We start from the raw sequence: 12,647 nt of genomic DNA, 5'->3' as shown, positions 1-12,647 counted from the left end.
TGGTGGTTCAAGACCTTGAAACAAGGGGTATCCCATGAGACCCAGGAGTGGGAGAACAAAGAAGCCTGAGTCTGAGTTTCCAGGCCCCATTCAGTGCATATCCTTCTCCTGCTATTGCTCTATTTGCCTGTAATAAAGCTGCCCAATGAGTATAAACTATTTGACCACTTAATGTAAGTAATGTGCAATTAATTCACATAGTAAGTAATTAAAAATGAAAAGAATAAACAAATGTATGCAATCAGAAAAAAAAATGTTAGGCTTTAAAAGAAGAGACAGGTCTACTTCAAGTTAGTGAAACAGGACAGAGTTAATGAATCAAGAGGAATATGAGCTTGGCCTCAAAGAATTAGACCAACATTGATGGTCACAAAAGGAATTCTGGGTAGAGGGCACATTCTAGAAACAGTGGAAAATATATGTAGTGAATAGTGTGGTGCTCAACCTCCCTGAGGGCAAGCTCATACTCCAAGGCAGGAAGTCCACACCAGTGCACAAAGGTCTGCTCTTCCTTTCTCAATGCAGACCCACTCAGAGGGGCCATTCCAGCCCCCAAGCTCCCTACGGAAAGGGGCCAAGGGAGAGGCTGGTGGTGATTCCCTGGTTCTCCCCGCCTGGGTGCTTTTCCCAATGGCAAGCCCAAATAAACTTTTAACAAGCAAATCTTCATCTCAGAGTCTCTTTTATTTTTTTCCCTGAGAAACCTGAAAGAAAGGAAAAAGAAGGAGCCACATTTGAGAAGGGCACAGTTTGGTTTGGCCAGAACACAGAGTAAGTGAGGCTGAGCACTGGATGAGACTTGAAAGGCAGGCTACAGCCAAATCAAGCAAGCTCTCCATTAAAAGGCTAAAGAGTTTGGATATTTTATTCACTGGATGATGAAAAGCCATTAAATAGACTTAGGAGGGGGAAAGTATTATCAAATATATTCACAAGAAAATTAAACTGGCAATACTGTGGAGCAGAAATCCCCAAAGTAATGGGCTTATACCCCACCACAAGAGGACCAGATGAGAGAAGGGAAGTAAATAGTTGAACTTCTATGTATTATAATTTTTTATAAAGCACAAAGAGAACAAAACTAAGCTTGATAATATGTATACATGGTTTCATACCAGTGACCTCACACGGTTGTATGTTGCATACAGCGCTTGAGATGTTCTTGGGAAGGTGATGGTTCTATTCTGTAGTGGATTTGCCAGGAGTGGCATTTTGTTGTTGTTACTGCTCCTTTTCAATGTTTGGTGATGTATTCGAGCTAATACCACTGGATAAGCACATTTACACATTTTTCATCATGTTTTAGTTAATATAAACCTCACATAATTGACTACTAAATTAAGTTTTCCCCACAAGATAAATACAGATTAAAAGAAAGTACTAACAATAGAATATTGATGTGAAACGAGCAGAAATGAAACCTCTCCTGGTTCTAGCATAAGCTCTTTCTCAGCTATACTGCAAGACTGAAAATAATGACTACCTTGTCATATATAATAACAGGCAGAAAAAATATTTGAAAACATGAAGAAGATAACTTTGAAATGGAAATACAGATACATTTTAGTAGCTCTGACCTGTGCCTTAAGAATCTCTACAACTTTAGATATTAATAAATAATGGGAAGAAGCTATCAAGTTTATAAGATATTAAAAAAAAACCCTGACTTTTTCTCATTATTTGATGTCTATTTTTGTGTTGTGTTGCAATCTGATAATAGAAAGATTTATCAAGGAGTATAAATATATGTACTATGCTTAGTCGCTCAGTCATGTCTGACTCTTTGCGACCCCATGGACTATAGACCGCTAGACTCCTCTGTCCATGGGGATTCTCCAGGCAAGAATACTAGTGTGGGTTGCCATTTCCTCCTTCAGGGGATCTTCCAAACCCAGGGATTGAATCCAGGTCTTCAGCATCACAGGCAGATTCTTCACTGTCTGAGCCACCAGGGAAGCCATAAATATATATTTCATAATTTTTATGATTTTGTTATCAAAAACAGAGTAGTATATGACCACAAACGTGGAAACCATTACCTCAGTAAATGAACTGGTGGGGAAGAAACCAGAAACAGTTTTATTTTCATATTTTATACATCAGTTTGAAGTATAGTTAAATATATCTAAATTTATGTGAAAATGACATCAAAACCAGCTAATATTAGAGATCACAGCTACTTGCCAAGCTGTCTCAAGCACTTTACATTAGTCCTCACAACAAACTTATAATCCAATTATTCTTATTTGAAAGGAGGAAATATGAGACTTTATATGGCAAGATAACTTTCTCAAGACCACAGAGCTTAAAAAAAGAGAGAGAGAGAGACAGAGACAAGACTCCCTACCTCTTAAAGAATATGCCCTGTGTAGGATACATGACATGACATGTGTTAGTCTCCTGAATGAGACTAACTCAAAGTCGCGTGCTCAGTTTGAGAGATTTTAGAAAGAAAAACACAGGACACCAACAGGAGGGAAATATGAGGTTAACAGCCATAATTTGGAGCAGATGGCATGGTATTGAAAGTTTTCTCAGCAATGTTCCATCACATGAGGCAAAGAGTAAATGACAGAAGTTAGGACTGAGGATAAACAAGGTAAGAATGATGGAATTTCAAGGAGCAAAGGTTATAAGAATTGGTCATTTTAGTATTTAACAGATTAACTAAATCTTTGGAAGAAAGCAAGCAGTACCAGAAGGGCACAAGGACAAAAAAGACAGGATTAGAACCAAAAGTCACATAGATGGGAATATCAAAGTTCAAGAGCAGTCATGTGGAAGTTCAAGTGCTATCATAGCCCATGTTGTGGCCATACCAACATATAGCTATGGAGAACAAATGTCCTGACAAGTATATTCTGCAATGATCATCAATTAATTAATAACTTCATCAATGCCAGCACCAAATACCACGAGTTAGAATTATCATCTCTGTGGAACAGATAATTAAACTGAAAATCAGAAACACAAAGCCTCTGAAACATTTTTCAATTAAAAAAAAAAAAGAACACAGTTTTATGAATGTAGGGAGTTTCAACAAATAGAAAGAGATAAGGCAGAAGAATTTAAAGGGTTTAAAGATAAACCCTGCCTCCTCCTCAATTTTGCCCAGAGCCCCCTTCCAGGAGGAAGGGCAGGCAGGACTCTGCAGGTTCTCAGTTTATAGCCCACTCTCCCTTCCCGTCACAGAACATGTAAGCAGGGTTCTACTTGTTCTCTCTCTCCTTGGGCTACTTCCACTCTGAATGAACTTCTCCAATGATATAAGCCAATAGTAGAGAAAATAGAATGGTAGGAGAAAAGGCAAACTAAAATTTGACAGTAATAAGAGAAAAAAATTTACCAACAAAATATTTTAAAGAATAGCAAGGAAAAAATTGTAAGTATATTTCAGATATTATACCCGGTAACAGGAGGAAAAGGGAACGACAAAGGATGAGATGGCTGGATGGCATCACCGACTCGATGGACATGAGTCTGAGTGAACTCTGGGAGTTGGTGATGGACAGGAAGGCCTGATGTGCTGCGATTCATGGGGTCACAAAGAGTCGGACACGACTGAGCGACTGGACTGAATTGAACAAACTATCTTAGTGAAAATACAATTCTAATAAAAACAAACAAACAAAGAACATCACTGAGAGTCCTGGTCAGTGAATTCAATCCAACTTGTTTACCAAGATTCTTCCTTCCTGGGGAATACTCTTCCCATTAGATTTTGCCTGGAAAGACTCCAGCCAGGATCCCTCAAGGCCATTTGAACTAACAAGATTCAAATGTCAGTTCAGATCCTCCCAGCCACAAAAAACACTCCCTCTCTGCAACTCTCAAAGCATTTGTTGCCTTTTTCCTTCAGGAACCTTTAGTACTTTTCACCACAGTAATTTGTAAACTCAGATTCCCTATTCATCGTTATTACATCATTTAGTGCCAAGCACTGGGAAGACCCACAAGAAGGAGATAGTCATGGTGCCGACACTCACAGAGACTAAAGTTCAACGGGGAAGACAAACTTTACGTAAATCCATCACACCATTTAGTTATAAATGCTTTGCAAAGGATAATTCTTGGAGGGGACAGTTAATGAGTCTTGAGTAAAAAGGATGACTGTCCTGAAGAAGTAATCTGTAAACTGGGTTCTGACAGATGAGTGGAAGTTGACAGGGGACAAATCCTGTCAGAGGCAAGAGAAGACCCAAACACTGCGAAGCCTGGGGCTCTCTGTGAACAAAGAGTTAAGTGTGACTTCAGAGAAGGGTGAGGCATCAAGCCAAAAAATCGAGATGTGAGATCTTACCCCAAGTATGATGAGAATAATTATAGTCACAAAAATAACAATCAGGTTAGCCTTAATATTTGAGAAGAGAGGCTATGGCTTTTGAACAGTTGATTTGAAAGCAACCATCCCCAGAACAATTAATTACATTGTAAGTCATTAGAAAATATCTCTTGAATGACTAACCCATTCATTCTATATATTATTTTTCTTTCATTAACCCTACCCTCAGATTTTATTTATTTAACTGTGATACATGACCGCTGTGAAGGCATTATCTTAATTACACTTGGCAGCAAAAGGAGATATAACAGAAAAGAGGTGAAGATAAATAGAAGGACAATGAAAATTCCTCATCATGCAGAGGTGTGGAGGCATGTTCTTATAGACTGGTGACTAATTTTGTTACCATTTGGGAAAAAAGTGAGATCTGAAGATGCCATAACAGCTTTCTGACAGCAGAAAGAAAAAGAGATCAAAGTGATAGCATTTCCTTCTGCATTCTACAACTGAATATTTCTACTAACACCATCATTACAACAAATGGCTAAACGTTAGTGAGTTTCTCCTTTATTTTATTTTGGGGATCAAGCGAAACAATCCATTTAACATTTGACTATATAAAATAAGTTTTATTTCTGTTTACTCTGAACCTACTCTCAGAATCTCTACATATTAATTGCTGTTTTAAAATCTACAGAAGAGGGTTAACTTTCAAATGTGGAAGGACATTAAGAGGATTTGAAGGACAGCAACTGTAAAACAGAATGTTTAAAAATAAAAGCACAGGCAACTGTTTTAATGCATACGTCAAATACCACAGGACGCATATTTATAACCAATTGCTGATGCTATGACTCTCCTAGAAGAAAATGAATAATCACTCAAGAGCTCAGGAGAGACAGCCAGGTAGAGTAGATTACTTCCCTTGATATTAAACTGAAGCTTTTGTCTGAAAAGGGCTACTTTGGGGCTGCAAGTCATTGTGTCCAGAAGCATGCCTGCCAGTATCTTAAGTATGCCTTAAGTAACTTAAGTATGCCTGCCAGTATCTTTATAGTGAAGACAGTACAACCTAAGAGCAGTGCTACCTTCTCAAGTCACTGTTTAAGTCTATTCTTGTTTATGGTGCATTGTGCCTGGGAAGAGCGGAGAACTGCCACTCCTGGTGCCCTGCTTAACTGAAGTCCTCTTTAAAAATCCTGTGCTGCAGACAATGGCTACAACGTTGGCAGAGGCAGTGCTAAGTTTCTCAGTGTGGCCCTGTGCCAGGGTGAGTCAATCTTGACCCCTTGCAGGATGATTAGCAGAGAGGGGGTAGTTAAACATTTATCCCCATTCAGTCCTAGGTTTCTGCAGGAATTGGCAAATACTATAGTTACTATTGTTTAGCGAGTAACTGTCTGCTAGGAACTGGACTGAGACCACCAACTCCTTTCATGTAAGGTACCAGACAACAGTAAGGGTTCTGTCACTCCTGATTTGGCTTAGAGCTCAAGCTTTGCCCCAAAGTGACAGACGATTATACTTGCAATCTTCTTCAGATATTCACATCTTTTATTTCCTTTCATATTACAGTTCTATTAGTACTAACAATAACAAAATTCAAAGCAATACTCTATCCATGTGTCATTTGTGTAACGAAACATCAATGAATACACAAGAATTTAATATACACATAAGTTTAAGTGAAATCACCATTTAAATAAAGTTGAACAATAGGAAACTTGTAACTATAAATTTTTTAAAAACTGAAAAAAGAATTAATGACCAAAATGCCAAACATGATTATATTTTAGGTCTTACTGTCCATGTTTTAAGTGTTTGCATTAGTGCTTCCAAAGTTCCTCGAGATATCACATTTTCTACACAGCAGAAATAACTCTAATATTCATTTTGGTAAATTATAACCTCGAATAATCCTATTATACTTGTGAGTCCTGATAAAATAATTTATCACAATAAATAAACTACATAAAAATTTCACTAAAAAGTTTCAATTCTTATTTGTCTTTAATTAAAATTCAATCTTTTCAATATATTTCTACTTTTGGAATTTGCACATAGTTTTAAAATATATATCAATTAAAAGTAACAACTGACTTAGGTTTGGAAAAATTAAAAGCAAAAATGAAGAGATCAGGTATTAAGCAAGAGGTTACATATTTAGTTGTTAATATGCAAGACTAGGATGAGATTTTTTTGATCATTCAGCAATATTTGTCAGTTGCTAGTAATATGTTAGGCACTATTCTGGGTGTTGGGAGGAAACACATAGCTTCGAAAAGCCAGACAATACCCCCTGCCATTATAGAGGTTATATAAGCTATACCGCTGTATTATTGCAGCATGTAAAATGTATTACTCATATATTAAATAATTCCTCAGGTTTATTACTAAAGACCACAGCTTTAAATAACAGAAACTTTTGGCAACAATCTCATTGCAACATATGCATTAGAATACTGGGCACAGTTAAAGAGGTAAAGACACTAAGTGACTTTATTTTTTTACCTATAAGAAAAAGGATAGATAACAATGTCACATGTGTGTAAAGTTTTGGACACCTAAGTAATATAGATTTAAATTAAAAATGACAGATGCACTGACTTGAAACTTGAAACATAATGGTTACTGAAGTGAACCTTTACTCCTTGTAGCCTTATGGTTAACTATTAGATGGCTGAGTATGATTTTTCAGGTCTTAATATTGACAACTGTTTGTCAGTGTGATATGTGGTAATCACTGTTTTTCTGGTTAGTTGTGTCATAAGGGGAATGGTGGACCTATGGGAAAAACTTATACCAACAATAATTCCAAGTTAGTTTTTATCAAGTCAGTATTCATTGATTTAATGAGTGACCATGTTAAATTTCCAAGCGTGGAGTATTCCATATGAAAGTATGCACCATAACTATCTAAAAAAAGACAAGAACATTTTCAATTCACTTTGAAATGTTACAACTAACCTCTTTTTTTCCTCAAAGACTCAATATTCACTGGGTATTTCAAAGAGGAAACACCCACTGTTACACATAGGTGATGCCAAAGGTGTGTATTAGAATAAGTTAGCCTATCAAACAGATGTTGCCAAAAAGACAGTTGTTGAAGAGCATGTATAAGACCTTCATGTTATTGCCTGACTGCTTCCCTCTTTCAAGAAGTACACATTAAATACAGATGAAATTCTAAGGAAATATTTGCCCAGTATTCCGTCTCCTCTCCAACTTCTGCCCAGATGTAAAATGCCACCACCAAATAAATAAATGGGCAAACATACACAATTTCTAAAATTTATTTCTAAATGCCCCAAATCAAGCAGAACCATAGGTGCAGGTAAATTGATACATGAGCAGTCCTCTTACTGAAACACCACCTACTGCACACCCAAAGGGATGGCATGGATTCTGACTGGTAGATTAGGTAGGCATATACGGTATTAGGAAAATTGACCACAGAAAAGTGAAAGGCTATTGTGTGGCTACTGAAAGGCTACTGTGTCTGAAGGGAACTGGTACAGAACATGCCTGGATACAGTTTACATATTAAACCAAAACTGTTATAGAAAAGTGAAAACTCTGAAATAGTGTACATTCTTTGATTTCATAAGGCAGAGCCAAGTGCATCAACTTAAAGGCAGGTCCTAAGATGTCAACTGCGTTTAGTAGGTCTAGTTTCAACCTGGAACTTTCTTTCTTGTCATGTATCCCTGTGGTTTTTGATTTTACATCTGCAGTAATAACTTAAGTTGCATTTGTTCCAAAATGAATTTCATGCTTAACTTGTTTTTCTTAATTAAACTTTCTTTAGCAGTCCCTAATATGTGTATTATTAAAACTCATTAGTCCTATTCACGCTTGCTTGTCAGTTTTTGGCTACACATTCATATATTGAAGTGTTCGGCTGCTATATATAGGAAGAAAATTAAATAATAAATATGGGGATTGAACGTTTTATGAGTGTCAAGATGAAAGAGTGCCTGCAAGGCCCATAAGGTTTCACACAAAAGAGGCATTACTGCTAAAGCTAACATGCTGACACATCTCTCATCTATAAAGTCTGCAGTAATGGCAGCAGTAAAGCGTTTTGCCATTGACTAGAATTTCTCTTACATGCAATGGAAACAGGCACAGAAGAGATTATATTGACTGTTATAAAAAGAATTCATATAAAATCCTCCAAAAGTTTAACGTCTGATAATTTCAAATGCCTGGAGTGATTTATTAGTTTTCCTTAACTTCAGTTAAGCTTAGAGTTGACAGTCTCTCTCTCTTTCACACGTTTGCTACCATATAGGTGTTTTTTGTTGGGGCGGGGGACAGAAATAATTCATATCCTTCTATAGTAAGAGAGTGACAGTTGACATTGTCAATGTGATGTCATTAATAACAAAGGAAAAGTAATCAAACCTGTTAGTATTAAGAAATTCTTCTTAGGAACAGTTGAGAATGTTGCTATCCCACAAGATTAAGAGGTTACCTACTTCAAAATGTTTTAAATTATCTTTCAAAAGGCATTTAAAAGGACAGCCTAGATTTATCATGAGTCTTCTATATGTTAATTTTTCAAAGATTTTCTGGGCTTTGCAAATTTGAAATATTAAAAACTGAAGTTTTAAACTAACTCTAAGTTTTAAGTTTTGTTTTAGCATTTCTTGACAAAGCAAAAGAAACAGAAGATTTGCATTTTGAGATGCCATGTGTTAAATTCCAACAAATCATTAAAATAGGATTGCCCTTTTAATTTTGCTTTCAATTAAGAGTGGAGCAATTTCCTTTAAAAAAAAAATCGATTGGTGTAGAATAACATTTAACTATTTAAATATCTCAAAATCATAAAACAAATCTGTAGCAAATGTATTCGCACCCCCTGAATGTTAGGCCAGCTAGAACACATGGAAGGGTTCTAGGGATAGGCGCAGCAAAGCTCCAGTGAAGCAACGTGAGTTATTCCATGGTGATAAGCCTCGGGGAATCCAAAGCTATTTCTCATCACACACATTAGAAACCATGCTTGTCATCTTCAGGGCTAATTGAGAGTTTCTGCTTCTTTATCCCAAACTACCACATTTTGTGTATTCTGTAGCAAAATTGGGACAAATGATCATAGGCCACCATGTTCTTTTTAACAGTCATGACCAAAAAAAAAAAAAAAAAAATGTTATTTGAATAAAGTAGAGCAAATTTAACTAAGTGAACTCTTGAGGTTTTTTAATAGTTCTCAAAATAATTCACTCTATTAATAGAGAACATTTATCTAACTGGGTAAGTTGCTCTTCGTTTACTGGTTATTTGGGGGTATATAGTTTTATTTATTTTTATTCCTATTATTATTAACTTTCCAAAGTGGATCTACCACCTACCAAGTTTACCAAAGTTTTATATTAGGAACTGCTTGTAGAAACCACAGAGTGGGTTAAAGTTTTCACCTTTTCATTTTCACTGCCAAAAGAAAATGGAACAAGGGGCCACAAAGTATTGATTATTCTCGCCAGAGGAAAACACTGTTCAGTCATGACAAAGGCACTTTAAGCTAACTCTACTGGCTTTCGCACCATTGCGCACGCCATTACCACTGGGTCAGTGGTTGTGAAAGATGTAAATTAACTTTTACAAGGACTTCCTTTTTCATGTATCATACTCTCCATCTACTTTTATAGTATCAACATTATATTCTCTACTAGCCTATAAAGAGGGATTCTAATCCATCTCACATTTGCCTTCATGATATATTTACTATTATATTTTGTTATTTGTTAGCTGTCTGTTTTAACTTAAATTTTTAAAAAGATGTTAATATTAGTGGACAGTGTAGCTATGATCAGTGGCTAGAATGTACTAAAACACAGAATATCCATTCTTCTAGCTCATGCTGCACTTAAACCACATGACTTAGTGTTTAAAAAAAAACAAAAAAAAAGGCAAACCCAGCCTCTGAGATACCTTCTTAAAACTAACATGCCTGCAGGATTTCTTGCTATCTCTTTAATCTCTAGAAAAACTCAAAGTCTGCAGTAATAAGTAGTAACTTTTCCACTGTAGAATCCTTGGGAGACAAGAGTTTCATTTTTTGCTATTTAATCTTAAAAAGGAAAAAGGAATGGCATTGATCTTGCTTCAGAATTTAGCCTTAAGAAACACATATATACATACAAATCCAAGAAGAAAGTTTGGTGAGGCTCCTCTTTTAATACCAGAATGTCTGATGTATCTGGAATTCTTGAAGTACTTGGATGATGAGTGCTTTAGATGACATTGAAGAGTTGCCTTTCAGTGAGTTCACGATGAAGAGGTTTTAATGCTAAAACCATAAAGGTATATGGTATCTACATATATTTCACAGTCTATAAACAGAGACCCCTGCAAAAATATTTGATGCTCTTCTTTAAAATAATATGTAGAAAATACATTATTTTATGTTTTAACAATTATCTATTTCCAGTGTAGTCTAGTGCAGCTGAATGAGGTTTAAAATTTAACGAAATGGCCTTAAATAGGAAAAGCCAACTAACATTCTGAAGGTATAAGGAGCCTATGAAGGCAGGGGAGTGCCTTAACTTATTTAACATATCTACATACATATTTTAAATCCGTTCTCTCTACGTAATTGTTCTGAATCTATGCGGACTCCAAAATTGGTTCAGAATTATATGCTTTTCTGGATTCCAAAGCAACTTTTAGTTTCCTTAGTCAATTAATATTCACTCATTGGAGTGATTATTTTTAATTACATCTACTGAAATTTATTTCCCTTCCGTAAATAAAGATGAGCTTTTGTTGAGAGCAATGAAATAATATTTTAAAAGAAAAAAAAAAAAAAGCTCTTAATGCAGCAGCAAGAAAACGTCTGGAAACGCGCGCGCACCGCTCAGTAGGAAAGAAAAGCCAGTAAGTGGCGAGGCAGCCAGGGTAGGCATGCATTGGAAATACAGCCGGCTGCCTGGCGCACTTGCCAGCCTGGGCCCTCGGCAGAAAGGCTGCAACGCCTTCCTGAACTGGTCCAACTCGAAGAAAAGTTACCTCGGACTGTATTATGCAAAGTCGTACAAGTGAATTACAAGACAACACGTGTGGCCGGTCACCCACTCTTACAGTATCTATCCGATGCAGTGAACCTGTAACCCTTTAGTGTTCGGCGGGGAGGAGGGAGAGGCGGGAAGGGGAAGGGAGAAAGAGACAATACGAAAACGGCCAATACCCCTGCAAAATTCCCCTAGAAGCCAAGACAGCTGCCAAAACAACAGCAGAGATAGCAGAGATTTCTACTTGGGCTTTCCCCCTCCACATGCAGGTTTTTCCAATGCATCGCTGCCTCCTCTCTTTAAAGTATCAGTAGGAGAAAGCACTAGATCCAAGAGGGATCTCTCAACTGAGAGATTTTCAACGCAAAGTTCAGAGCTTGGAGGATTGCTCGGCTTTCCCACTGATGCCACAAAAACACGGTTTTTAAGCTCGATCTAGGTAGCTCCCTAGAGATCTACCGGAGACGTGCGAGGTGGTTCACATCCCCCCACTTCACTCCCCATTTCAGAAGCACCGCGTCCGCAGCACCTTCCGCGCAGCGGCACACAGACCCAGGCAGCCCCCTCCCAATAAAAGACCCCAAACTTACCCTCAATAAGATAAATCCACAGAGGGAGCCCCCTCATCTTTCCCCAGTCCCCTTCCAATAATTGAAGGAGACAGTTTCTACAACACTTCGCCGTCAAATTCAAGCTGAATTGCTCCAAGTATTTACCAGTTCCTAGACGCTTATTCTGGAATCTTGAGCATTCGGTAATTCTTGTTTGACAATTCAAGATGCTTCCTTTATTTGTTTTTTTTCTTCTCTAAGCAGCCGCAACCCGTTTTGCGCCCCCCCCCCCACCATTCCTTTTTTTTTTTTTTTTTTTTTATTCACCCACGGACACTTCCAAAACGTGTCGATTGATCCTTTTTTCTCTCCAGCTGCAACCACGATCCAGAATCCTTAGGACCCGAAGCCACCTCCATGTAAATCCGAGCATCAGGCAAGAAATACAAATGATCAAACAACGTTACTTCTTTCAGCTGCAATCAGATAATCCTACTAATCCAATAGATTTATCTCGATTGGAAATTGACCTCAAAAATGAATCCCTGGTGCTGATGTCCAGTAGAGCGATTTCGTAGCCCTGTTCGGATGACCAAAAGAACTGTGGATTCTTTCTTTCTAAAATGTTTTTGGATTCTGGGTGCACAGCTAGCAAAAAAATGCCGAGGACCCTGGTTTTCCCCTAATATAGGTTTCCACTCCAAATGAGTGCAGGATGAAAAATGGTACAAAGATACCCCTAGTGGCTTAAGGTGATATTGCAGGGATCTCATTTTCTTTTTTTCTTTTTTTTGA

At 37.3% G+C, this 12,647-nt stretch overlaps 1 protein-coding gene across 4 annotated transcripts in view; it reads right to left on the bottom strand.

Moving 5' to 3' along the window:
• The window catches only part of NLGN1 (neuroligin 1), a 969,997-nt gene that overhangs the window by 769,761 nt on the left and 187,589 nt on the right, over positions 1 to 12,647 (bottom strand). Inside the window, exon 1 of one of the 4 annotated variants that reach the window (XM_086394719.1) lies at positions 11,892 to 12,579. The exons of 2 other annotated variants lie outside the window; for them this stretch is intronic. The gene's annotated coding sequence lies outside the window, so the exon portion shown is untranslated. Of the gene's footprint in view, positions 1 to 11,891; positions 12,580 to 12,647 lie in introns of those variants that run through there. One more of the 4 variants, XM_086394739.1, reaches the window with a different exon arrangement.

This window comes from Bos grunniens, chromosome 1 (genome assembly GCF_055505025.1).
Source record: "Bos grunniens cultivar Pamir isolate PY7600 chromosome 1, Bosgru_T2T1.0, whole genome shotgun sequence".
Taxonomy (NCBI): domain Eukaryota; kingdom Metazoa; phylum Chordata; class Mammalia; order Artiodactyla; family Bovidae; genus Bos; species Bos grunniens.
Note: the sequence above shows the minus strand (reverse complement) of the source record. Positions and strands in the feature narration are given on the sequence as shown.